Source organism: Pecten maximus, chromosome 5, assembly GCF_902652985.1.
Source record: "Pecten maximus chromosome 5, xPecMax1.1, whole genome shotgun sequence".
NCBI classification, from domain to species: Eukaryota; Metazoa; Mollusca; class Bivalvia; order Pectinida; family Pectinidae; genus Pecten; species Pecten maximus.
The window spans coordinates 32,598,531-32,625,673 of record NC_047019.1 but is presented as its reverse complement, the minus strand read 5'-3'; positions in this window follow the sequence as shown (position 1 = coordinate 32,625,673).

Here is a 27,143-nt window from a genome sequence, read left to right as displayed (position 1 = left end):
GATTTGGTGTTTTAGCATGCTAACATGCTAATTTAACATGCTGATTTGGTGTTTTAACATGCTAACATGCTGTTTTAAAATGTGAGTTTGACACTTTTTAGCTTTTTATGTGTAAAAAGTTTGAAAATAGGCAAAAAAATGACTAAAATATGCAAAAAAATGAACAAAAAAATAGTAAGAATATATAGTGAAACTTGCAAATTTTGTGTTGAAAAAAATAAACAAGAAAAATGCAAAATTTGATTAAAAATTCTGCAAAAAATGGTTAAGAAATCTGCAAAAAATGGTTAAGAATTCTGCAAAAAATTACTAAAATATGCAAAAACAAAAAAGTATAAACAGAATTTTTTTAAATTTCAACACTACCTCTTCACCATTAGTTTGTCTATATATAAATCTAAAACACCTGTACATCCTTTCTTACTATACCATAGGTACCAATTTATCCCCAATACATACATTCTATTTACAGGTTTTCTGGGATTTGGATTAACTTTATCTCCTCTGTCATACTCACATGCCTAAATATCATTATTGACTTTTTTCTTCTTTTTGTAGGTGGCATCTGAACATGAATCTGATGAATTATCACAATTCTCTCCTAGAATGCCAATCTTATCACCAGCATCACCCACCATGCCAACTTCACCACCATCCAGGCCATCAAACCAAGCATTGATGAACTCCCCTAGAATGCCAGTCTGATCACCAGTGTCACCTATAATGCCAATATTATCACCAATATCACCTATAATGCCAATATTATCACCAATATCACCTATCATGCAATATTATCACATGCCAGAACAGCAAACCCTTCATTGATGGACTCACCTAGAATGCCAGTCTTATCACCAGTATTACCTAACATGCCAATATCATCACTAATTAGGCTAACTTCAAACACTTCACAAATTGCTGGAACATCTAACACCTTTGGAGAAGATGGTGATGATGATAATGATGATGAGAATGTGAGTAAATTTTTGAACTTGTCATATAATGTGAAAAAAATGTTAAAACATTTTTTTCACCCTTTTTCCACAATCCTCCCTCTGGAATCTAGAACAGCAATCATATATTTGTTTTTTTATTTATCAATTATGTTTTTATATAGATACATCTACAATGATTTTTTTCATTAGGATCTAGATAGACAGATCTCAGTAAGTATTTCATGAATATGTCAAATTTTTGTTTTTAGGATCTTGATGATCTCATAGCAGTAAGTATTCAAAATGTAGAAAACTTTTTTCATGAAATATACAAAAAAATGCTTAAATATAATGCATGTCCTTCTTAAAAAAATGTTTTTTTTTCACATTATATGACAAGTTTAAAAATTTACTCACATTCTCATCATCATTATCATCATCACCATCTTCTCCAAAAGTGTTAGATGTTCCAGCAATTTGTGGACAAAATTAGGACAAAATGGACAAAATTAGGACAAAAAGGACAAAATGAGAACAAAAAGGACAAAATTAGGACAAAATAAGGACAAAATGAGGACAAAAAGGACAAAATTAGGACAAAATGAGGACAAAATAAGGACAAAATTAGAACAAAATTAGGACAAAATGAGGACAAAAATGACAAAATGAGGACAAAAAGGACAAAATTAGGACAAAACATGACAAATCATGACAAAAATTGACAAAATAGTGACAAATAATGACAAAATAATGACAAAAATGACAAAATCATGACAAAAATGACAAATAATGACAAAATTAGGACAAAATATGACAAAATCATGACAAAAATGACAAAATAAGGACAAAACAGGACAAAATCAGGACAAAAACAGGACAAAATCATGACAAAAATGACAAAATCAGGACAAAACATGACAAATGACGTCATGACATTTTACATACTATACTAGCATACCGAAAGTCAATAACGTCGTGAAATCCAACCCGGCTAGCCATTTACATACTATACTAGCATACCGAAAGTCAATAACGTCGTGAAATCCAACCCGGCTAGCCATTTACATACTATACAAGCATGCCGAAAGTCAATAACGTCGTGAAATCCAACCCGGCTAGCCATTTACATGCTATACTGGCATGCCGAAAGCCAATTACGTCACGAAAACCAACCCGGCTAGCCATTTACATACTACACTATTTTTTCAACATTTTTTTATTTTTCAGACATCATACCGTTCTCGGAAAACGAAAATGAGAGAGCATTAGAAAACTTTCAAAGACTTCCACAAATATTTTTTTAATTAAATAAAAGATAAAACAAAACTCAATACATGTGTTTTTTTTATTTTTTAAAATACAATCTTCAACATACTTTTCTTCAATCTTCATCATGACTAAAATTCCAGAAGATTTTCACTCCCCCTGAAAAGATAAAATCTCAAGAAAATACAACTAAAGAAAGGTATGTCACTTCTGTATGTGAAAACCAAGATACAGATGAGAGAATTGAAGATATCTATGGAGGATTTTTCTCTCCCAGAATGCCTCATTCAAGATGGCTGCCAACGTTGACAGCCATCTTGAATGAGGCATTCTGGGAGAGAAAAATCCTCCCCAGTATCTTCAAATCTCTCAAGTGGGTTTCATTCCTGTGGGATTTACCCTTTCAACCCCATTGCTGTGCCAGCATCAGCATTCGGTACTTCACAGCCTTTTGATGTTGCTCAGTCTAGCTCATCTCAGTCTGTTGCTTAGTCGAGATCATCCAAGTCTGTAGCTCATTTGTGTGCTCAACAGTCCGATACTCTGTCTTTCACCGAGTCTAGCTCATCTCAGTCTGTTGCTCAGTCGAGCCCTCAACAGTCTGAAACTCAGTCTGTTGCTCAGTCGAGCTCATCTATGTCTGTTGCACAGTATAGTTCTTCTAACCTGGCTGTTGTTTTGCCAAGTTCATCAGTGAGTGGACTTTCAAACTTCTTACCTGATGATACTAATGTGCTCGCGGACATTCTTTTGCCAAACTCTATTTGTACTCCTGTTGAGTATGAGCTGGTTAGTCCAGAAGAGTTGGCGAGCCTGCATGGAAAAGAAGTTGAAACAACAATTAATACTATCTTTACTCCTGAAAAAAAAAAATGTTAAAAAGAAAACAAAAATTGAATCAAAAAGAAAACTTACCACACATAGATTACTTACTTCAGATGCAATTATAAAGGAAAAGAGGCGAGAGAAAGAGGAGAAAGTAGAAAAACAGAAACAAAAGAGGAAAGAAAGAAATTACTCATGCGATAAAATTTACCTGTAATATGAATCGGTATGGAGTAATTACATGTATATAACTGACACCCATCAACGCTATGATCGATGTGACCAGGGACGTACGGTATAACCATTTGCCATTGGTTTTAATTGTTTCCATCTCTTATAAATGCCGTAGAATTAAACATCAGTTTTACTTAGCTTGAAAATATGATATCTTTTTTTTATTTGTCACTATAGTCGTAGTCTAGAGGGGACATAGATAATGTGTAGTATATTTAGATATATAAAGAACTGTAAAAATTCCGCTGTGTGTCGCTGACAGGTAAAAGAAAGTAGATTTGATGGAAGTTATTTCTTGAGTAGTAGATCTAAGAATCACTGTGTGATGATCATTTATCATTTCAAACAACTCTAATCCAAGTAAGGATATAATTTGCATACATTTCTGGTGTAGGGCCAGAACGCACTAGCCTACTACATGTATATGAAAACATTTAATGTTCCGTCACCGTTTGGTGTCGCTAAGATATAAGGTGTAAATACAATCAAAGTACTGTAAGTACTGAAGACACAGGGGTCAGGGGTGCACATGGTTTTTTTTTGCAGTCATGAGAGAGGTAGGCGGAGCTTTTTCTGGGTGTTGTAAGATGTAGTAATGTAATTTGAAAAGTCGAGTACTCTACTTCACCCAAATACTATTTTCGTGACTATGATAATGAAAATAATTGCATTATTTCATGGATTCAAAATGGTTTTTTTATATGATAAAATGGTAACTGGCTTATATTGAAAACTAGAAATGGCATTTACACCTCTCGCATATTTAAAGGGGAAGTAACTCCATACTAAAAGGATTGTAAGGTTTGCACAAATTTGTTTCAATATATACACTCATAAGCAAACAATACTTGTTGTGTTGATTACATCTTTGCTATCATATATATATAATAAATATAATGATTATGTAATATATGTATTCACACAGTGTACTGGTGAATTAACCTACTGAATTTGTTGTTAGGCAATACCTTGGTACACTAATACCAAAATAATATATTGATAGTGCAAGTAGTAGATGGTTTATGCTACAAATTCCAACATTCTACACATATCTGCCGGAAACGGGTGATTTGTTTTTAATTTCTGTTTGCAACAAGTAATTGCTATAAATGCCAAGGACATTTTTAACTCATAGGCAAGGTAACAGATCAGTCATATAGGCATTAGGACTTCGCCGAAAATAGCACAACAGAATGCAGGGACACATCGAGATTAAATGTCCCATCACAAAATCAAATTCGACAAACTGAAATCCTCAGGAGGAGGGAGGACTTCCATGTCTTGCAGACATATTTCTAATTTCCAAAAAATAAATCCTTTCTTTATATATGTGTCTTTACATGCATGAGAGAATAAGAAGATGTCTCAATTTTGTCCACATCATACATACTGTACCTCTCAAACAAGAGGCCCAATGGGCCTGTACCGCTCACCTGGCTCTACACCAACTTTGACGTTGATTGAGGTAATTTCTACACATACTATGCTGATTACCTCTTTTTCATATCAAAGAGTTTTCTAGTCCTTCATTCCAGCATAATATTTGCATAATGTCAGGCTTCAGAGACTCTTGGCTATCGCAAAATTATTGTGTACAGATTTAAGCCAATTTCACCCCTGTGACCATGAATGAAGGTCAAGGTCATTTATTTTAACAAATTTGGTAGCCCTACGACCCAGCATGCTACAGGCCCAAAATCACGTCCCTGGGCTCTTTGTTATTGAGAAGAAGCTGTTTGAAGATTATAGCCTATTTGACCCATGTGACCTTGAATGAAGTTCCCATGTGACCTTGAATGAAGTTCAAGGTCATTTATTGGAACAAACATATGCATGGTAGCCCTTCACCCCAGCATGGTACAGGCCCAATATTAAGTCCCTGGGCCCCATGCTTATTTCGAAGAAGTAGTTGGAAGATTATAGCCTATTTCACCTCTGTGACCTTGAATTACGGTCAAAGACATTTATTTGAACAAACGTGGTAGCCCTTCACCCCAGTATGCTACCGGCCCAATATCAAGTCCCTGGGCATCTTGGTTATTGAAATGAAGTCGTTGGAAGATTATAGCCTATTTCACCTCTGTGACCTTGAATGAAGGTGAAGGTCATTTATTTGAACAATCTTGGTAGCCCTTCACCCGGCATGCTACAGGTCCAATATCAGGTCCCTGGGCCTCTTGCTTATTGAGAAGAAGTCGTTGGAAGATTATAGCCTTTTTGACCCATGTGACCTTGAATGAAAGTCAATGTCATTTCTTTGCTACACGTGTAATATCAAGTCCCTGGGCCTCTTGGTTATTAGTAGAAGTTGTTTAAATGAAAAATTGACGCCGGACGGACGGACGGACGCCACACCACGACATAAGCTCACTTGCCCTTCAGCCAGGTGAGCTAAAAATAAAACTACTCAGTAACAAAATTGCAGTGTTTATGTTTAATACTTTTTGCTTCAGTGGCTTCTTGACATAATAAGTAAAATATCCGAGTGCGAGATCTTTGCACACACCATTAAATGATCTTTATTGGTCAAATGAAAGATCATGTTAAGCACTGTTATAATAATTGGTGCATGCGCAAGAAACACAAACCAGTCCAGTCAGGCCATCTCTTATCTGGTTTCTATTCTATGGAGATCATTTGACTACCATGCTTTGATATTATATTTAGATTCGCTATTAGTATTATTGATATTGGATAATTCTAAGTATGGATTTTACTGTGAGTGGATATGTATACTGACTATGTAATATTTTGTGATCTGGAACATGTCATTGAAAATTTGAAAGATGTGTTTAAAATGCATGACAGTATAAGTCACTGCTTTGAATAATTTTTTGAATTTTATTAGCTCGTTTTTTTCAAAGAAGATGTAGAGCTGGAATCATTTTTTAATTTCATTAGTTAATTTCTTCAAAGAAGATGGAAAGCTAATGTTGTCACCCCAGTTTCGGTTACGTTGGTTTTCAAATGTTAGTAGTTTTGGTGTCAGCTGTTTATCAATACATGTGAATGGCACATGACTAGTACAGTTGATCAATAAACGTCAATGTCATATGACTAGCACTGTTTATCAAGGGATGTATTGTCACATGTCAAATTAATAGATTTTGTGACAAAAAGCTGCTTTTTGACATGCTTTAAACTTTATCGATTATGTGAAAACAATATTTTTTTGGTGCACGTCTAAGAGTTAAAAGGTGTCAAAACATTACTTTACAGATATTCGGCATATATAACGTTTTGGAGTTACATTATCCCTTCGAATCCCCAAAGCCAAATTAAATGGGCTTTGTTGTCGTCATTCACATTTTTTGAGTAACAGTATTGCATTTTTGCCAAATATGGTCATTGTGTAGCAAATACATTGGGTTTGTGTGGAGACCTCCTCCTACACTAAATAATCCATTTCTTTCAAACTTAGTATACATATACCATGGCATAAGTTGTGTACTAGGCCCACTCTAGAACTTCTTTAAATTGGCCTGGGCATCATGTATCAATGTGGTTTGTTTGGTAATCTCTTCAAAGTTTTCAAACTTGGTATGTGTCATAACCATGACATAAAATCGTGTTTTCCTGAACTGCAGTTTGATTTGACAACATAACTAGAGATATGGACAGAGGATAAGCCCTTTGTGGAACTTATTTAATTCAGGCATTATGTGGTTTGTTCGGAGGTCTCTTCCCACCATCAATAACCATCTTTTTTTTTTCAAACTGGGTATGCCATGTCATGAAGTTGCGTTTATTTCATTTGAATATATTTTACGAGTTATGGCCCTTTGTTTGTTATATTTTGACTCAGTTAGAAAAAGCAAGAACCTTTCAGCTACAATTTCTTTTTGTGATGAGTATAAAGTTTACTTAATATTTATCAAACAATTGAAGAATAATTTGTAAATATTCATCATTTCCAATAATCTTAATGACAAGCAAAGTACGAGTGTATGTTGTTCCATTCTGTCTGGTACACATTATAGATCTATCAGAGTTACTTAATTTGATTGATAGGGTAGCGGTATCAACCTGGAGAAGGGTAATGGACTTGGAGGGTGCAGGACTTGCGCCCCTTGTATTAGGTGGCGAAACGGACTTGTGTGTTAACTGAAACGGAGGAAACTGGGCCTAAAATTGGCATCATTTTCAGAGAATGGACCTAAATGTTCTTCATGTTGCACAACTGTATTGTATGTAAAATAGTAGGGGTTTATTTGACAGAGAAGTACTTCAAATTAGTTTTTGTAATCATTCATGAATCACGGCCCAATTGCCGTCTGAGTTGGATATTAATCTTTTAATGTAAGACATAAATCAAAATATTGAAGACACTTGAATAAAATGTATATGATTCAATAATCAACACAAAGGTTGCTTATCATTCAACTTTTTAGAATCTTTATATTTATGCTATAACATAACGCTTTCACTTATTTATGTTTTATAATTCCAAAATCCTCATTATGCAAATTAAATTCCACATGAACTTGATAACACAAAATAAGAAAAAAATGATTTAAGATATTATCAATGGTTAATTACATGTTACAAAATATGCAAGAAATTGTGAGTGCAGGGCACAGTAAAATGTGATGATTTCCATTCTTATGTGGTCTTCTATACTATAATAGATCTATATCTTTTCAGTTAATATTATTGCTTTTCCTTGATGTAAGGTTATGAACTATATATGATTGACTAATTAGATTCAATTTGTTGTATGAAATACTCGTTTGCTTTTCCTTGCTATCATAGTTTGTTTTATATAGATTTACTGGACAATAAGACATATTTCTTACTCCATCCTACTCTTTAAGCCACCTAATACATTCACAGTTATGGAAGTTATTTCTACCATATTTTAAGATTAATTCCTCACACTTGGGAAGATGTAATCAACATGCCAGTGTAAATCTTTTGCACTTTGACCAGTGTATTGAAAGATTCCCTGAGGCCTGAACTGTCCAGGTAATAAAAGGGTGTCGCACCCTATCAGCAGGGGAGGGGGAAGGGAAGGCGGGAGGGGTTGAATAATAACCTATAGATCTCAATGTTTCACCTGCATGATATACACAGAATTTTAATTCCTAAGACTGTCTTTATGATAACATAAACTAGATGTTAATCATCTTTGACTATAGGTTTAAGGTTTCAGTATCTATCATTTTGTATCGGATTAAAAAACTAGCTACTGAGCTAGTTACACTTCATTTCCATTAAAACATATTCAATTGTGTAATTAATATATAAGCACTTCATTTCCATTAAAACATATTCAATTGTGTAATTAATATATAAGTACAAAAAACACCTGGGTATGCTCGAGAATGCGGACAGGGCAGGGTATACCATTATATATACGGCATATGCATTGGCATCACTGGCGGGCACATCAAACTAATTTATAATTAGCATTCAAAACTTAGAATTACATGCTCATATCAGCTCAGACTTGTTATACTTGTTATTAGAGTGAACATGATTTTCATATAGCACTCTATGTTATATGTTTACACTCCATACTGTGTAGCTACAAATTATCTATAAAAAAAACCACATTCATTCACATGTACAGTTCAAATCAATTTGAAGTGGAATTTTGTGTTTAACTTATATTTTTTTGTAAGTACATTACATCAAATATTCTCCACAATAGTATATGTACCATATACATAACTGTAACTGCATGATACATACATGTATGTATGTATATTTAATGTTAATTTATGTTAGTGAGATCTGAATGTAGCTATAACTTACTTAATTTTGAAATTGATGATATCAAATCATCAATTTCAAAATTAGAATGCCCAACTGGATGAACTGTACATGTAGCAGCATTGAAACATATCTTAGTTAGCAAAGATGCAAGAGGTTGTGGCTCTAAAAGCTAGAATTAGAGGCAATGTTTTTTGTGCAAGATCTAGACCACATTTCATTTATTTTATCCTATTGGGTTTATTTGGTATGGCAACGTTATGACTAATCAGCCAGGCCTAATAAAAATAGAACGATGTCAAAAAATTACGGTAGATATAGGTCGGTTCTTATTTCTATTCTATTTTTCTGTACACTATAATCTAGATTTGAGATATAAAATTTGCATTTCCAAAAATAGACTTTTTAAAAATGAAATTCATGTGTATCAGGTGTTTTAATCTAGATTAAAATGTCAACTCATAAAATTATACAAATTAAAGTGTTGATATCCCATTTAATTAGGCATTTATCACAACGAAATTGAATGAAAAACCACAGGCGTCTGAAGTTCTGACAGTAAACCGAGATATAATACCATATAAAAAATAAGAGTATCTACTATAAAAAAAGAACAGGTATGCAACGCCTCCGATGTCAACAATCACTTAAATCTCTGCAAACGGGGAAAAATATACGATTTACAATATATAATAATTGGTATACACAGATGCCGCTAACATTGAGAATATATGATCGTGATCACTAGAGTGCTTTCACGTGGTCTGTATATAAATAGTTGTACGTTTTGTTTACAGTTTTGAAGATGTCCATCCATGTAAATAGCGGAATGTCTTCTATGATTTTTCATCCATGTATGGTAATTACTTGTATATATGTATTACTTTTGTGGACTTTGCCCACAAATCGCTTATTTTTTCACATTTTGTTTTATTATAACAATTTTAAGACTTGCCCAGTCTCAATGTATACATTTTCACTCGTACAGGTACATACAAATACCAGCTGTATCACATGCCCTGTCAAATATATTATAAAGATATGGTTATTTGATAATGACTAGTAGAGTAATATACTTGTTCTGTGGTAGGGCATGTAGAATCACCGGGGGCAACGTGTACTTATTTGTGTTTAATTATAAATTAACCACAGGCGTCTGAAGTTCTGACAGTAAACCGAGATATAATACCATATAAAAAATAAGAGTATCTACTATAAAAAAGAACAGGTATGCAACGCCTCCGATGTCAACAATCACTTAAATCTCTGCAAACGGGGAAAAATATACGATTTACAATATATAATAATTGGTATACACAGATGCCGCTAACATTATTTAACACTCGACAAGCATAAACCATTACTCACTGCGTTTAATAAGTTCTATTTCAGCTAAAAACATTCTGAGATGGTCTGTCACGTCAACCATGTCGTGAAAATGGCGGACATTGTTATGCAGGTCCGCAGTAAATATCGAGGTAATACTTTTTAATTCATGAAAAAATAAGAGTTATCTGCCCTTTATTTTCAATCGTTTTAAAAACAGAGAAACATGTTACACCAGAAGTATTAAAAATGTTTCAACGACACAGAATATAAATATAAATTGAAAGAATCCATGTGCTTCTAGAGTTTTTTTTATTGTCAATATCATGAATTAAAAAGTATTACCTCGATATTTACTGCGGACCTGCATAACAATGTCCGCCATTTTCACGACATGGTTGACGTGACAGACCATCTCAGAATGTTTTTAGCTGAAATAGAACTTATTAAACGCAGTGAGTAATGGTTTATGCTTGTCGAGTGTTAAATAATGTTAGCGGCATCTGTGTATACCAATTATTATATATTGTAAATCGTATATTTTTCCCCGTTTGCAGAGATTTAAGTGATTGTTGACATCGGAGGCGTTGCATACCTGTTCTTTTTTTATAGTAGATACTCTTATTTTTTATATGGTATTATATCTCGGTTTACTGTCAGAACTTCAGACGCCTGTGCTTTATTTTATAATAGAAAACGGGCACTTTCACGTGATGAGACAGACCCGAAATAATATGTGATTAAACTTTGGGTCAAAATTACCCAAACGGTCCTGGATACTTCTTTTTTTCTAGCGAAGTTAGGTTTCATCTGTTAAATGATATAATTTCTTTGATATTTCTTACATATATGTTTTTAGTTTGAATTTGGTCTGACGTTGATAAAATACTTTATTTTATAATAGAAAACGGGCACTTTCACGTGATGAGACAGACCCGAAATAACATGTGATTAAACTTTGGGTCAAAATTACCCAAACGGTCCTGGATACTTCTTTTTTTCTAGCGAAGTTAGGTTTTATCTGTTAAATGATATATTTTCTTTGATATTTCTTTCATAAATGTTTTTAGTTTGAATTTGGTCTGACGTTGAGAAAATGCTTTATTTTATATTAGAAAACAGGCACCGAAGAAGCCTCTTCCCTAAAGAAATTTTGCTGTATTTTCAGTTCCAATTTTCTCAATCAGAAATTGTAAGTTTCTATGTTTATAAATACGAAGAAGTGTGATCATCATACAATTTTTTCACAAGCCAATGCTATAATTGATTGATCATAGAGCTCTATATTATGCATATTCAAAAATTAATATTAAACCATTGATTATTTTTGAGCTTGGAAGAAAGTAAATTTTTCCGGAAATTAAAAAAGTAGCTATATTTTCTCAATTGAAAAGGTACATTTGATATTACAAAATAATTTAATATAATTAATTATAAGAAAGTCAAACTGGCCTATGTTGCCCCACAGCCAGCCATGGATAAACACTTACCCTCATTATGACAGGGGATACCCCTGAAAGATGTATATTATGTAGCAGGAGTGGAAAAATGCACACCCAGACCGGGGTTCAAATCCGGGACCTCCGAACACAAGCCGGATGCTGTACCGATTGAGCTATACCTCAGGTCGCCAACAATCGACCCGGTCCAGTTCCGCTACATATTAAACCCCCCTTCCCCCATGGTGAAGCAATTATATATAAAAGTTTGTTTATTTCATGTGTTTTGTTTTGTACCTGTACATTGAATTTTTATTTTTTAACAGAACAACTTTAATTTGGTTTTTAAATTGATCAATAACATGCAGAATACTTCATGCTTAGTGAAAGTTTTATTTTCTAATGTGTAGGAATGTAGTTCATATTGAAATGTCAGGACTATTGCTAAATATTTTTCCTGATGTGTGCATATATTTATTACAGGGATATAATTTTGTTTTGACATCATTTCTATGTGAGGACACAGGGAGTTATAAGGCTTGAGTAGTAAATTAATATGTGGTAATTTTCTGGGTTTTCCTGTAATATATTGGGGTGTTTACACTTAAATATTAATATTTCTCGACCCTTAAGGCTACTGATTGGGAAAACATTTTGTGAGATTTATTCAATGTTTCTAGGCCAATGATTTTTAAGTCAATCACAGATTAACACACATATCATCATGACATGACACTGGATAATCTGGCAAAGTTTCAAATATCAGCTACATTTGAAACAAAAATTGATAGCATGTGATAAAACAGTGGCCCTCTTCATGTGTGCAGTGTTGAATTATGAATTTGTTGTAATATCATATTTTTTTGTTCATATAGACATGTATATCAATAAATGGCCAGTTTTTAGCTCATCTTTTCGAAAAAGAGTGAGAGCTTATGTTGTCCTTTTGACGGTGGTTTTTTAAATGTTGAGTTTTTGGTACAAGTGTTGAAAGGCATAGTAATTTATGGTAATATGGTCCCTGTGGGGGTTAAACTAGCCTCTGCCAGAGTTAAACTGAAAGATTTTTTGGGGAAAAAACTGATTTTTCAAATTGTTGGACAAAATTTCTGCGTTAAATTTTTGGTGCAAGTGTTGAAAGGTCACTTTACAATTGTACTAAGGTGCTGATATTTGGCAATAGAGTCCCTCAGGAGTTAAGCTATCCCCTAGGCCTGTCGGATTTTTTTTTTAAATCCTTATATTTTACAAATTTTTGGACGTAAATATTTAAGCGTTAAGTTTTGGTGCAAAAAACTAGCTATTCCTGGAGTAAAAATTTTAAAAAATCTGACTTTTTCTTTTTAATTTTTTTTTTTTTAAATCTTTGAACATTTTTGTAAGTTTATGTTGCATGTGTTGAAAGGGTAGTAATGCATTGTATTAGGTTCCCTTTGGGGGTTAAACTATCCCTTGACAGAGTAAACTTAAAAGTGGTTTTATTTTTTGGGTTAAAAAAACAGATTTGTGTTGAAAGCTATTAACACATCACTTTATGATTGTACTAGGGTGCTGATATTTGTTAAAAGAGTCCCCATGGAGTTACACTATCCCTTCTTGGAGTGAAACTGAAAACAAAAACCAATGTGAAAACGCTCACATTAGACAATTTATATACCGGTCCTATAAATTTATATACCAAGACGAGCTATGCTGTTCTCCAAGAGCTCTTGTTTTTTTCTTTTCTGCAAGATAAGTAATTTATTTTGTATTTGTTCATTTCAGAATGCCAAAACGAAAGAAAAGAAAGTTTTTGGGTGCCAAAAAAAGTTTTTTGACAGTAAAAAGAAGACTTCAAGAAGCCTGAAGTTTTTGATGACAATCAATACATGCCGTTGCCTGGTGTGATTAAGGAACCTACTGACGTTGACTCTGATAATTGCACTTCATCACATGTGGATGTCGAGTCTGACCACAGCTTTACCATAACATCATCGCCTCTGAACATGATAGTGACATCTATTCATTTTGGAATTCATTTGAAATTCCTCTTACTTTTTTTCTTTTGTAAAAACAAAAAAATGAAGAGTGGTTAAACTGTCAGCTTAAAAATTCTAAAACATTGTATGCATTGTCAAATATAAGAACATTTGAAATCATTGATTACACATTGTCATGAACTCTTGGAAAAGGTTGAATGTTTTTGATAATGAATTCTTTCACTAAAATAATATGTTGTGTGTTTCTTTTTTTCTTTAATTATTTCTGGGTAGATACTACAATTCCTATATGGAGCATCATGTAAATGGAGGAGTGAAATAAGTCAAAGAATAAATTTGTAAAATACATATACAATGTATATCCTTTTATGATATTTATAAATTCATGATATTAAACCATTCAACTCCGGCAGTAAAGTAAAGATGAATTAATCCACTAATTATGATACCGGTTACTTTATATACATTATTTACAAACAGCTGATCAAGTGCTTCATTTGTACCCAAAAATGCTTACCTATATATATATATATAGATACGTATACGTGTACCATATTTTCTGTTCATGTTATATATATCAATTCATATCAAACTTTTCGAAGAAGAAAATATTTTGTCATATTGATTTAAACATAGTTTTCTTGTTAAACATAACAACAGGAATAGGACACAAGTTATCGCAACTTAAAACGCCTTCTTCCAATAATCATTATGTACATAATATGAATTTACAATATAATACAGTATATACAATTTGTATATGATGTAAGAAAAGACAGAGATGAGGGACAGAATGAAAAGTAAATATGTTAATGCCAGTTAATTTAGAGAGAGAGAGAGAGAGAGAGAGAGAGAGAGAGAGATGACCTAAAATCGATTACTGGATTTAATAAAATTTTGAACATATTGAAAAATATAGCCATTTTGTTCATCAGATAGTTTAGGAGAACCCCAGAGAATAACATCAAGAGTCACATTACAATAGCGGGAGAGATTATCAAATAAAGTTTCACGCTCTCTTCTGTACAATATACTCTATACTCTATCACTGAATTTGAATTTAGTGAGCCAGTCTTGAGACCATTTATTGAGTTTTTGCAAGTCATTATTAAGAGATCTTTGAATGACTAAAAGAGATGATGAAGAATACATTAACGAAGTGTCATCAGCAAATAAACGATATATACTATTCATATTATCAACAATATCATTTATATATATTAAAAACAAAAGGGGTCCCAAAACGCTTCCCTGTGGTACGCCAGCAGTCGTGTAACCTGTTTTGGAGTACACATTTTTAACTATAACTTGCTGCTGACGATCAGAAATATAATTTTTTAACCACTCTAGGAGATCACCCCTAATACCATATGCTTCTAATTTAATTAACAAACCCTTGTGCCATACACGGTCAAACGCTTTGGAGATGTCGCAAAAGATAAGACATGCGTGTTTTTTTTCCTCTAGTGAACAACAAATATTGTGGTAAATTTCGATAAGTTGGTGCACTGTAGAGTGACATGACATAAAACCAGACTGTTTTTCATAGAAAAGGGAGTTTTCATGAAAATAATTGTAAATGTGTTTAAAAACAACTCTTTCAAAAACTTTACCGATACAAGACAGAAGAGTAATTGGTCGATAATTGGACACTAAATGTCTATCACCCTTTTTGAAAAGGGGAAGTACAACGCCTTTCTTCCAGATTTCAGGAAAACATTTTTGATTAAAAGACATATTAAACAAAATTGACAAAGGTTTACATATGGAATTTGCAGTAAATTTTAACATATGGTGACTTATGGTATCATGACCAGATGCTTTCCCTAGTTTAAGAATTTTCAGAATATCGCAAACTTCGTCGGATCTGACTACAACGGAGTTAAGGAAAGAATTAGTTCTAAGATTAAAATTTGGTAATGGAACCTCCCTATCATTAATTGTTGAAATAGAACAAAAATAGTTATTCAAAATATTGGCTTTTTCGACATCACCAAGTTCAATATTTCCACTATCTGGGTTCGTAAGTGGTGGAATAACTTCCAGCGACTCAGATTGTTTATATAATTTACGAACAAGTCTCCAATAAGATTTAGGGTTACTAGTGTCAAGTTTATCAATAATGTCCCCAACTTTATCATAAAACAACTCCCTTGCATGCTTTTTCATATTATTGACCTTATTTCTTTGTTGTTTATATTTTGTTAGATTGGAAATGGACTTAACACGCTTGAATACTTTACGGAGTCTATCTCGTAGCCGCATAGCTTTCATGAGTTCTGAATTCATCCATAGTTTATTTTGTGGTCTAATAACAACTGATTTTTTTGGTATACATTCCGAAGCATATGATAAAAACTGTTCAGTGAATCTAACACTGGCGATATCAACAGAATCAAAATTTTGGAAAAATGTTTCCCAATCAAAAGTATTAATCAAATTATTTAACTTATTAAAATCTGCATTTTTATATGACCAAACTTGACGGGTATAGTTACGGGATAGACTAATGGGTATAGACAGAAATACTACACATCCGTCATGATCACTTATATTACGATCTATCTTAATAACATGAGAATCTGTACATCTAGAATTATCACTCAATAAAATAGGGTCCAATAAACTATGTCTCGTCAATCCGTGTCTAGTGGGTTCATTAATAACATTGGTTAAGTCCATTTCCAACATAATTTGATTTAAAATATGGTTATGCGATATGGTTAAAAAATCAACATTTATATCTCCAACAATTACCACATTCGTTGTAATTTCTAAGGCCTTCTCAATAGAATATTTAAAATTTTCCCAAAAAGGATGACATGAACCTTCCGGTCGATATAAAGTACACAGTAATGAAATTTGCCTGTCCATTTCGATTTGTATCCAAATATTTTCTCCATGTACAAATTCAAGATCGTATCTTCGAATACATTTCAACGAATCAGAATAATATACTAATAAACCTCCACCTGAGAAATTTCTTTCTTTTCGAAACGGCTCCATAAAACCCGGTATAGTTAATTCAGAAAATGATACATGGTGATCTAAATGGGTTTCGGTAAAGCACAAGATATCAAATTCATCTGCTATATTTTCAATATATTCCAATTTGTTTCTTATACTCCTAGTATTTAAATGAAATATAGACAATTCATTTTCCGCGGGACCAGGGTTTGATTCTATATCCATGTCCAATATCAACAGTAATAATAAAATATTGTAATAAAATATGTTGTCAAATTGTGACTGTATGCACATAAAGACGAAGGATATCAAACTTGCTATCAAACTAGATAAAGTATCTAAAAAAAATTAGCACTGATGTGACCTTTAAAATGAATCTTCTTAAAAATTAGTCCCCCATAAGCTACATTGTAAAAAATTCCGATAGAAACTCTGTGCCAAATTGCGGATATATCACCTTCTAACCATTATCAAAATTAGTCAACCGCACAGTGATCCCATCGGAAACATTCACAATAATAGCATTATAAACTATTCCGAGAAAGAAAACGGCTCTTGAATATACATATTGGTTTCGGTCAAGGTCAAGGTTTAGTAAACAGTAGACAGGTAGATAAAAGAGAAAGAAAGATGATACAAGTAAGGATAAAGCGAGAAGAAATATAGAAAATGGAACAGAAGTATGTAATGACATAACTAATTGATCGAGAGAAAGTGAAGATCGGAGATGCTTACGATAATAAAAATTAATGAACACTGATATTTTCAAGAGATAAAGAGAACAAGAATAATGTTAAATGGTACATACACTCATCAGTACATATCTACACACTTAGTACACAAGTACGCTGACACCCACATGCATACTACATATGAATACATCGTATTTGCCACACACATACACACAGGCAAGTTACAAACACACCTCACTGCGCACACACCACTAAATCAGCTCCGTCATTGCGCACGCGCCCTACAAATTTCACCTGCACGCGCTCTACAAATTTTTCATGCTTACTATAGAAAAGAAAACAGTCTTTGCCACACACACATATTATACAAATATATTCAAAGCTAACACGACTCACTGCTTATAATTATAATAATACCAACATAACTCGCAGTAAATATTTGCACAAGAGATAAACAGAAACACGTACATGTATATCCAGAAGATAACATATAAGGCAAGATGTAGACAAAATATCAAACAAAAATGCATATAATAATTGTACACTGGAATAAACTGTACAATGTATCTCTCCTTCCTCGTGAAGTTCGAGTGACTTGAACAGGGATAAATTTATTACAACATAATTTATAAATTTATAAAAGGTATCTACACACCTAGCATCTAGCTAATGTAGGTAATACACTGTCCGTGTTGTAGATTGAATTCATTACAGTTGATTATTGAAGGACTTAAAATTACGAGTAATATTCTTTGTTCGTAATATTAAACAAAAAAAAAACAAAAAAAAAACATATAATAATTGTACACTTAAATAAACTGTACAATGTATCTCTCCTTCCTCGTGAAATTCCAGTGACTTGAACAGTGATAGATTTAGCACAATAAAGTTTATAAAAGTACATCTGTATAGAAACATCAAACATTGTTTATGGGGACTGTTGTTTTGAAATTACAAATGATAATGTTCTTTTCATGAACGTAGTCGATATAGCATCATATAGTGTACTATTGAACCAAAGAATATGATTGTAACTTATCATTTAGAATGATTAGTGTTGAAGAGACTGGTGATCAGCGAGCGTGTGTCGAATCGTTCAACTCATATGCAAATAGAATAGGAGAGTCTACTACAAGTTATACGTAGGGGAGCAAACTATTAGACGGCTCCATATATGAATAGTGTGTAGGTCCACGAGAGAGAGCAAGACACCCCCCGACATTTCTAACATGCAAAATTACAGGGTCATCGAGGGGTCACTCAGGCCCGAAAGAAGCATTTGTAGTCTAACCACGTGTATGGTTTTGTAAACTAACATGACTTCAAAAGTGTTCACGTGTACATTCGCTCACACTTCAAACATGGGAATATAGTTATACGTGTAACAGCTAAAATAGCATAATTATTTAGTTTTATAAACACCATGCATATTTCAATTGAATAAAGTAGCAATTGTTAGTTGGTGACAAGACATCATCCACTAATTTGGACGGTGTGGGACGTATTCATAGCCGGGTAGAAGTTCACCTATGTCTTTCAATGACACAATCGTGAATTTCCTGTCTTCTTGTGATTTTTTTGCAAATATTCGGCCGTCTCGAGTCCAAAATGAATTGATTTTACCTGCATGTCTCAGCTTGTTCAATTCATTCACAACAGTTTGTCTTTTTTTGTGAGGGATTCAACAATCAACGTTATATGTTCATTGCCCTTAAGTTTTTGTTTCGCGGAAAAAAATTGTTCATGGTCAATGTACCTCAGGAAGCGTATAATGATGTTGGTTTTACCTTCAGAGATAGATTCAAGGATATGACAGCGAGAAATGGACCGCGGCTGGACTTTCAATTTTAGATATTTTTCACATATATCTAATACCGCCTTCTGGGGGTCGAAAGTATGGACGTCTTCACCTCTCGGAACGGGTACATTAAGAAACTTTAGACAAGTCCGACGTGAATACTGTTCATGTTCGTCGAGGATATCTTCCTTTTCTCTATGACTTTTTTCCAACTGATCAATTCTACTGTGTAGAGCCTTTATCTGATTGTCTTGGAGAATAATCTGCTTTTCCATGGAAGATACTTTGTTGTCAATCATAGAGCCTATTTTAGTATCCACACAACTTTGAATAAGATTTTCTGTTTTCTCATTGTTGACCATATCGGATAAAACTTGGTCCAATTTAGGTTGGATCTCAGCAGTAAAAGTCTGAGTAATAATTGAGGCTACAAGCCGGCTTACAGGTTCTACCAACGCTTGAATCAGATTGTTGAAAAAAATCATCATCTGATGTGTTCATTGTTAATGTGGTGGGTGAAAATTTACAAGTACTGACCGGCTGTAGGGATTCATTAGCAGTTTTTTTTGGTGCGGATTCGATTGTATCATCCGGAGAAGAATCAAAAGTTTGTCTCTTTAAACCCGAAGACACAGGTGTAGAAAATTGTCGAGCTTGTTCTTGTGTTATAATAAGTGGCTCGCTTACCTGTTGAGGCGTAGGTGGAGCGTGCACCTGTACGTGTACGTGTTCGTCACTCGACTCCATTGTCCAAACGAATCAAAACACGAAATAAGTTCTTTTCCCAGGTACTGAAAACGTTTTTGTAAGTTTTCCAACTACACAGGATAGTTTTTAAATCACCACATAGAAAAATATATAGAAATATATCCTGAAAAATATCGAAATAACTAGAAATTAGCACCTCCGATCTTCACACCTGTGTCCACTACCGCATCACGTGACTTGTTTTCACCAGTACACCAGTATCTATAAAAAATGCTGCGCTACATACTCGGTCATGATCTTGGCATGATGGAATTTCTCAGGCCAGCTGACGGTTTCATTTTCTGTTTATGTTTTTGCGACAACCACAGGGACACGTTACAATAATAATGTATGTATAAAATATATGGGGGGTCGATATAAACATATTATTATTGTAACGTGTCCCTGTGCGACAACGCTAACTTGTTGCGCTCTACTCTCACCACAGCAAAACCTCGAACCCGTAGGAATAACGAAACTATATCCTCCAACACACACACATGTACATCAGTACTACTGTCCTGAGTTGAGAAGATGTCTTTGACATAATATTTCACCATAAAAGACTCCATGATTTTCTCTTTAAGGTGCAGACAGTTTAGTGAATTTGAAGACAGATGATTCAAGTCAACACTGCAGCGCACCACATTTTCAAGTTCTCGAACAAGTAAATAAAAGCCGTCATAAAAATAAGGCCACCACAATCTTTCTTCCTAGTCCAATCCTTGAATTTGTCAAGAAAGGAGCATCGGTCAGACTTGCACTGTAGCTTAGTAACACAAGCTAATTTACTGTCCTTAACTTCAGACTTAAGTTTAATGTAGCGTTTGCGAAGTGCTCTGATAATATACCCAGATATATAGAATAAAATGGATTGATCTGAATTTGAAAATTCTGATTGCTGAGTTGTGGAAATTTGTTTATAATAAGCAACTTGTAAATTCAGCAATTGTTCAACCAAGCCTAAAAGTAATTGCTGCACAAATTCATTTACGTCAGAGTCACTGCCTAAACATCCTTGGCCTGAAAATAGTTCATGTATCTGTTTTTCAGTTTCAATGCAAACACGTACACGATGCAACTGATTAAAAAATGATTCGCGATCTTGGGATAAACACAGGTTAATGTCTACAGAAAACAAAGACAAAAACAAGTCTTGAAAAAATGATTTTACCACAGAATTAATCTCCACAAACTTTGCAATTTCACAAACAGAAGATTTGAATACTTTATTTATACTGTCATTATGTATGTCTAACACACTCTGAAAAGTTCTCGCTGAAAATGTCTTTATCAACAAAACGTTTTCCCACTGGTTCCTTAGAACTTTGAGCAATAACTTCTGATGGTATGTGTGTACTTGATTTTGTCTCACTCTGAGTCTGACTTTGCAATCTGTGATCCCTCGCTGGAAAAAAAAATCTTAATTAGGCATTTAAAATTGATATTATTTCATGCAATATATTTCCTGATCGGCAAGATGGCGGAGACCATGGTAGACGTGAGTAGTTCGCTTGGGAAAGGAATTATCAATGAACCTGTTTTTGTGACTCCACAGATGCGTAACTTTCACGTCATTGAACCGTATTAGTTATTCTGTATAGCATGTTTTGCTGGTAATCGAACTATATTGTGCATTTCCTGAGAAATTCGACAATTATTGTACCGGTATACGCACGCTATATTATATATATTATAGAGCTATTTATAGACAAAGCTCAGGTAATTCAGAGTGTGTGGACGGAGAACCTGTACGGTCGGCGATTCGTCACGCTCTAGTGCTCAGTTTCACGTGCGCTATATTGTGTACATATACATGCAAACATCAGTACAAGGGTTGAGGGTACTATGGACACCCATACGGACAATGTCGCTTTACCTTCTGTTATGGATACCTCGTCGATGTTAGAGACGTCGCGCACAGTTCTATATGGCGACACCATGAGTAAAGAGCCGACGGAAATTAGCAATACAGACATTATTAATATGATGATGCGCATGGACAAAAGACTTCAGCATATCGAAGAACAGGTTAATAAGATAGACCAAGTTCAACATGCCCTAAATCTTTTGTCATCGCGGGTGCGTGAAGTTGAGGACAAATTTTCAGCATTGACTTGTCAAACGCGAGAACTAGAGCATAGTACAGAAGTGATTGGCCAGAGATATGAGACTATGAAATCTAAAACTGACAAGCAAGATGAGGAAATTGATGCATTAAAAAAACGGGTTGAGGAATCGAACTCCGGTGCTTTATATTCAGAGGTGGTCAAAGCTAGTGATGAAAGGAAGGAACTGATATCTATGGTAACTGACCTTCAATGTCGTTCTATGAAGTCTAACCTCGTGTTCACGGGATTAAGTGAGAACGTCAGAGAGGACACCGAGTCTCTAGTAAGAGCATTCCTACACAACGAGCTAGACATCCAAGGAGTAATTGAGTTCGGAAATGTTCACCGATTTGGAAAAAAGAAGAGGGATAGACCTCGCCCTATCGTGGCTCGATTTCTGTACCAACATCAACATAGCCTGGTATTGTCCCGTACCCATATGCTCAAGAACACGCGGTACGGCGTGAATGAACAATTCCCATCCGTAGTGGAGGATGTGCGTAGGCAGCTTTATCCAGTAGCTAAGCGTCTTAGGAAACAGAACAATCGGGTGAAGTTTGTGAGGGACAAAATGTTCGTGAATGGCGTACTCTACACTGGCGAAGAATCGTTAGCACCCACTGACTCGTCTGCTCATAGCAATAGACCAACATATTATAGCGCCAGGGAAGCTAAACGTCGTCGAAACTCTTCACATCCGCAATCTCCCAGGAACGTGGGTGTCCCAGTAGATGTTGAAACGTCTAACAGATTTGAAGTGTTACAGCCCCAAGTTGACAACCGAACTGTTACAAAATCTCGTCATGACCATAGCTCTGGTAATGAGGATCATAGTGGACATGAAAAGGGTGGGCAGGCAAGTAGTTCATCATCTCAGTCTGAGGAAACATTCGTTAAAGGGGTCGAATAGCGGTCGTCGGAGGTCAATACCAGTTTACGTATTTGCAGTTGGAACGTGCAGAGGGGTTTGAGAAACAAGATCGAGAACGCTGATTTTTGTAGTGTCTTTGGTGAAGCGGACATTGTTGGCCTTTCAGAATGTTGGCTGGACAATGCTGATGACTGTAAGGTGAGCGGTTTTGAGTGTTTTAGGCCAGTTGTGAGATCCAAATGTAAAGGTGGTGGCCTGGTATGTCTTTACAAACCTTGGCTGCGTGATTATATTACACTAGACTCGGTACATTTAGACAGTATACTATGGATTAGAGTCGATGGTCGTCTGTTCCAAGATCAAATTAGTGTGTACATAGCACTGACGTATTTACCACCAGATGGCTCGGTGTTTCATCGTACTTACGACGAAGACTTCTTCGCATTGTTGGAGAATACTATCGGTCACTATAGTACTCTAGGTAAGGTTTTTGTAATCGGAGACCTTAACAGTAGGACTGGCCGGGAACCGGACTATATACCGATAGACGCGCTACACGACAGTGTCCATCGGCAGCTCGATGGGTTCATCCGTTATCCCCAAGAGTCATGTGACGTCTCGCGTAACTCTGAGGACACACAAGTTAATACGTTTGGTCGCTATCTGCTACAGCTATGTAAATCTACGGGGGTCCAGATCCTTAATGGACGGACGTCAGGTGACCCTGACGGAAAATTAACATTTTGTAATTATAATGGAACTAGCGTTATAGATTACGTCTTAACTGATAAAATATCAATACCATCTATTAAATCTTTTGAAGTAGGTTGTTTTAATGAGCATTCGGATCATGCGCCAATATTTTTAATGCTGAATTGTCTGTTGTCAGGAATTACTCATTGTAATTGCTGTTGTGTTAATGATAAGTATTCTACAATAACTAATGTAGCATGGTCTGGTGAAGCCAGTAGCCGTGTAACAAACGAAATTTTATATGCTAGACTTTTGATTGAAAGCTCAGTTGACCCGCTTACTGATTCAAAAGAAAGTATTGATTCATGTTTAGCAAATTTTGTAAGATGCACCCGTACTTTATTTGATAAATTTTGCCTTTCTAGTAAAAAGGTTTTGAATTGCACATGTTCTTGTCACTCCAATACTTATGTAAATAGGGGACCAGATAAGCCCTGGTTTGATAACAATTGTAGATTATTGTATAAGAAATACAAGAGTGCACTGTCAGAGTTTAATAGGTGAACGGTCATATGCCAAGAGAACAAATCTTGCACAGGCTAAAAAACAGTATAAAGTGTGTGAGAGGAAGTTGAAACGTGAATATTTAAGAATGGAAGGAAACATGCTCGATATATTGAAACGTAATAATCCGAAGGAATTTTTTCGCCATTTTTCAAATCGTAAGGTATCTAAGACTGGTGATATTTCATTAGCAGATTTTTTCAGTTATTTTAAAGAAATGGCGGGTGAGGTGAATAACAGTGATATTGTAAATAATAGAAATGCCGAATGTGTATACCCTGAATTAGATGTTGATTTTAATAATAATGAGTTACTGGAAGTAATTAAGGATTTACCGAAGGGTAAAACTGCGGGTGTAGATATGGTACTTAATGAGTATTTTATTGAATATAAAGATGTATTTTTGCCAGTTCTATTGAAGTTGTTTAATACTATGTTGCAAATTGGATATTTTCCAGAGTCATGGGCTCAGGGTGTAATCATACCTTTGCATAAAAAGGGTGATAGAAATAATGTTAATAACTATAGGGGAATTACATTAATTAGTCATTTAGCTAAGCTGTTCACGTCCTTATTAAATAAGCGTCTGTTAAAATGGAGTTCTCGCGAAAATGTTGTTTCAGATGCTCAGTTTGGTTTTAAGCCCGGTTTTGGTACTAGAGACGCTATTTTTGCATTACAAAGTTTAATAATTAATTCAATAGAACAGAACAAGAGACTGTATTGTGTTTTTATTGATTACAGTAAGGCTTTCGATAGTGTTAATCATCAAAAATTATGGTATAAACTTTGGAGAAATGGTATTAGAGGGCGATTACTGAATGTAATTAAATCAATTTACGATAATGTACGTTCCTGTGTTAAACTAAATGGTAAATTATCCGCCATGTTCGATTTGCATGTCGGATTATTGCAAGGAGAATCTTTATCCCCAATGCTCTATTCTCTTTTTGTAAACGATATGGAAAGTCATTTTATAAATTCTAATTGTCAAAGTTACTCATTACAGCTGATTAACCTCTTTATGTTAATGTACGCAGACGATACAGTCTTGTTTTCAGAGGACGTTACCGACCTCCAAAATATGCTTGATAGTTTACAGACTTATACTCTTAAATGGAACTTAAAAATAAACACAGATAAAACAAAAATTGTTGTTTTTAGGAAAAGAAAAAGAATGCTACCCTCTGAAAACTGGACTTTTAATGGAAACCCTATAGAAATTGTCGATAAGTTTTGTTACCTTGGCCTGATTTTTAACTTTAACGGTAGATTCACTGCAGCATTAGATACTTTGGCTTGCCAAGGAAGAAAAGCATATTATCATTTAAAAAGAAAAATGAAAGTGTTCACCCTTAATATTGAAACGAAAATGTCTTTATTTGACACTTATGTTGCATGTGTTTTGAATTACGGATGTGAAGTATGGGGACAAGCTGTTTCACCACAAATTGAAAAAATTCATCTTCTTTTTCTCAAAGACTTACTTAATGTTAAGAAATCGGTAAATTCTTCTATGGTCTTCTTCGAAACTGGTAGATATTCATTGTATGTGCAACGTAAAATAGCAGTAATGAAATATTGGCTGAAATTACTAAAAACCAATAATTGTGTTTTAAAATCATGTTATGACGCACTTGTCGAATTGAATAATAAAAAACCTAATTGTAAAAGTAATTGGGTTTATCATATTAAAAATGAGCTTTGTAGTTTAGGTTTTGGTTATATTTGGAACAGCCAATACGTTTTAAATGAAAGTCATTTTATGCAAGTATATGTCCAGCGTGTTCATGATGTATTTATTCAAGAATTACGCAGTGCGTTTGATATATCGTCGAAATGTTATTTATACAAACATATTGTGGATACCTTCAATACTCAATTTTATCTTATTAAGCCAATTAATTATAAATTTAAAAAGTTATTGAGTCAATTCCGTATGCAAGGACACAGTCTAAATATTGAATCTGGGCGCTACAATAAAATACCTAGAAGTCAAAGAGTTTGCACAGTTTGTGACAAAAATGACGTCGAGGACGAAGTACATTTTGTGCTTCTTTGTCCTGCATATTCTGAACTAAGAAAAACATACATCAAAAAGTATTATTATTCTCGTCCAAGTGTTTATAAATTGATAGAATTATTTTCCAGTAAAAGTGTTAAAACCTTGAATAGATTGGGTAAATTTTTGTTACATGCCACTGCAGAAAGAAAAACTCTCCTTGTAAGTAACTAAATTAAATGCGTTTTGGAAATTATGATCACAGTTTTTATATGTAGTGTTCTTGTACATGCATATACATTATATATGTATGTAGAAAGTATGTTATTTATATTGAATAGTACATGTTTAAATTATGTCGTCATACTGTCATGACGTCATAGGCATGCAATACGTAGACGCTGTAATTGTTATGCATCAGTTACAAGTTTTCAAAAGCAATATGTTATTCATTATTATGTGTCGTAAGTATATTGCCTGTGTTGGGCCCTCCGCCATCTTGTCATTCAAGTTGCAATATGTATACATATTATATGAATATTGTGTTATCCTATATGCTGTGTTGCATTTGGAATAAATAAATTGAAAATTGAAAATTGATCGAAAATAATCTTTAGATATAATTTTATAATGGTTTAATCCTGTTTCTCCAGAAACTAAAAATCCAGTTAAATTTTTTTTGGGACAAACAGGATTTGTTTACACAGGGGTCTAATTAATAAGTAAACACATAAGACTATTATAGCTCTCATTCATTTATGATGAAATCCAGGTAAATACAAGTAATACAGGTAGATATGTGACAACACTTCGAAAAGTTCAATCTGAAGTTTCACTTTAAGATGTGAAATATTAAATTTCATTAATATCTATCATAAAACATACATTTGAGTGTAAGCTAACCTTTACACTTAGTGCACTACATTTAAAACTACAGGTAAACTAGTAGTGCACTACACCCAAAGAGGTGATGAACAGC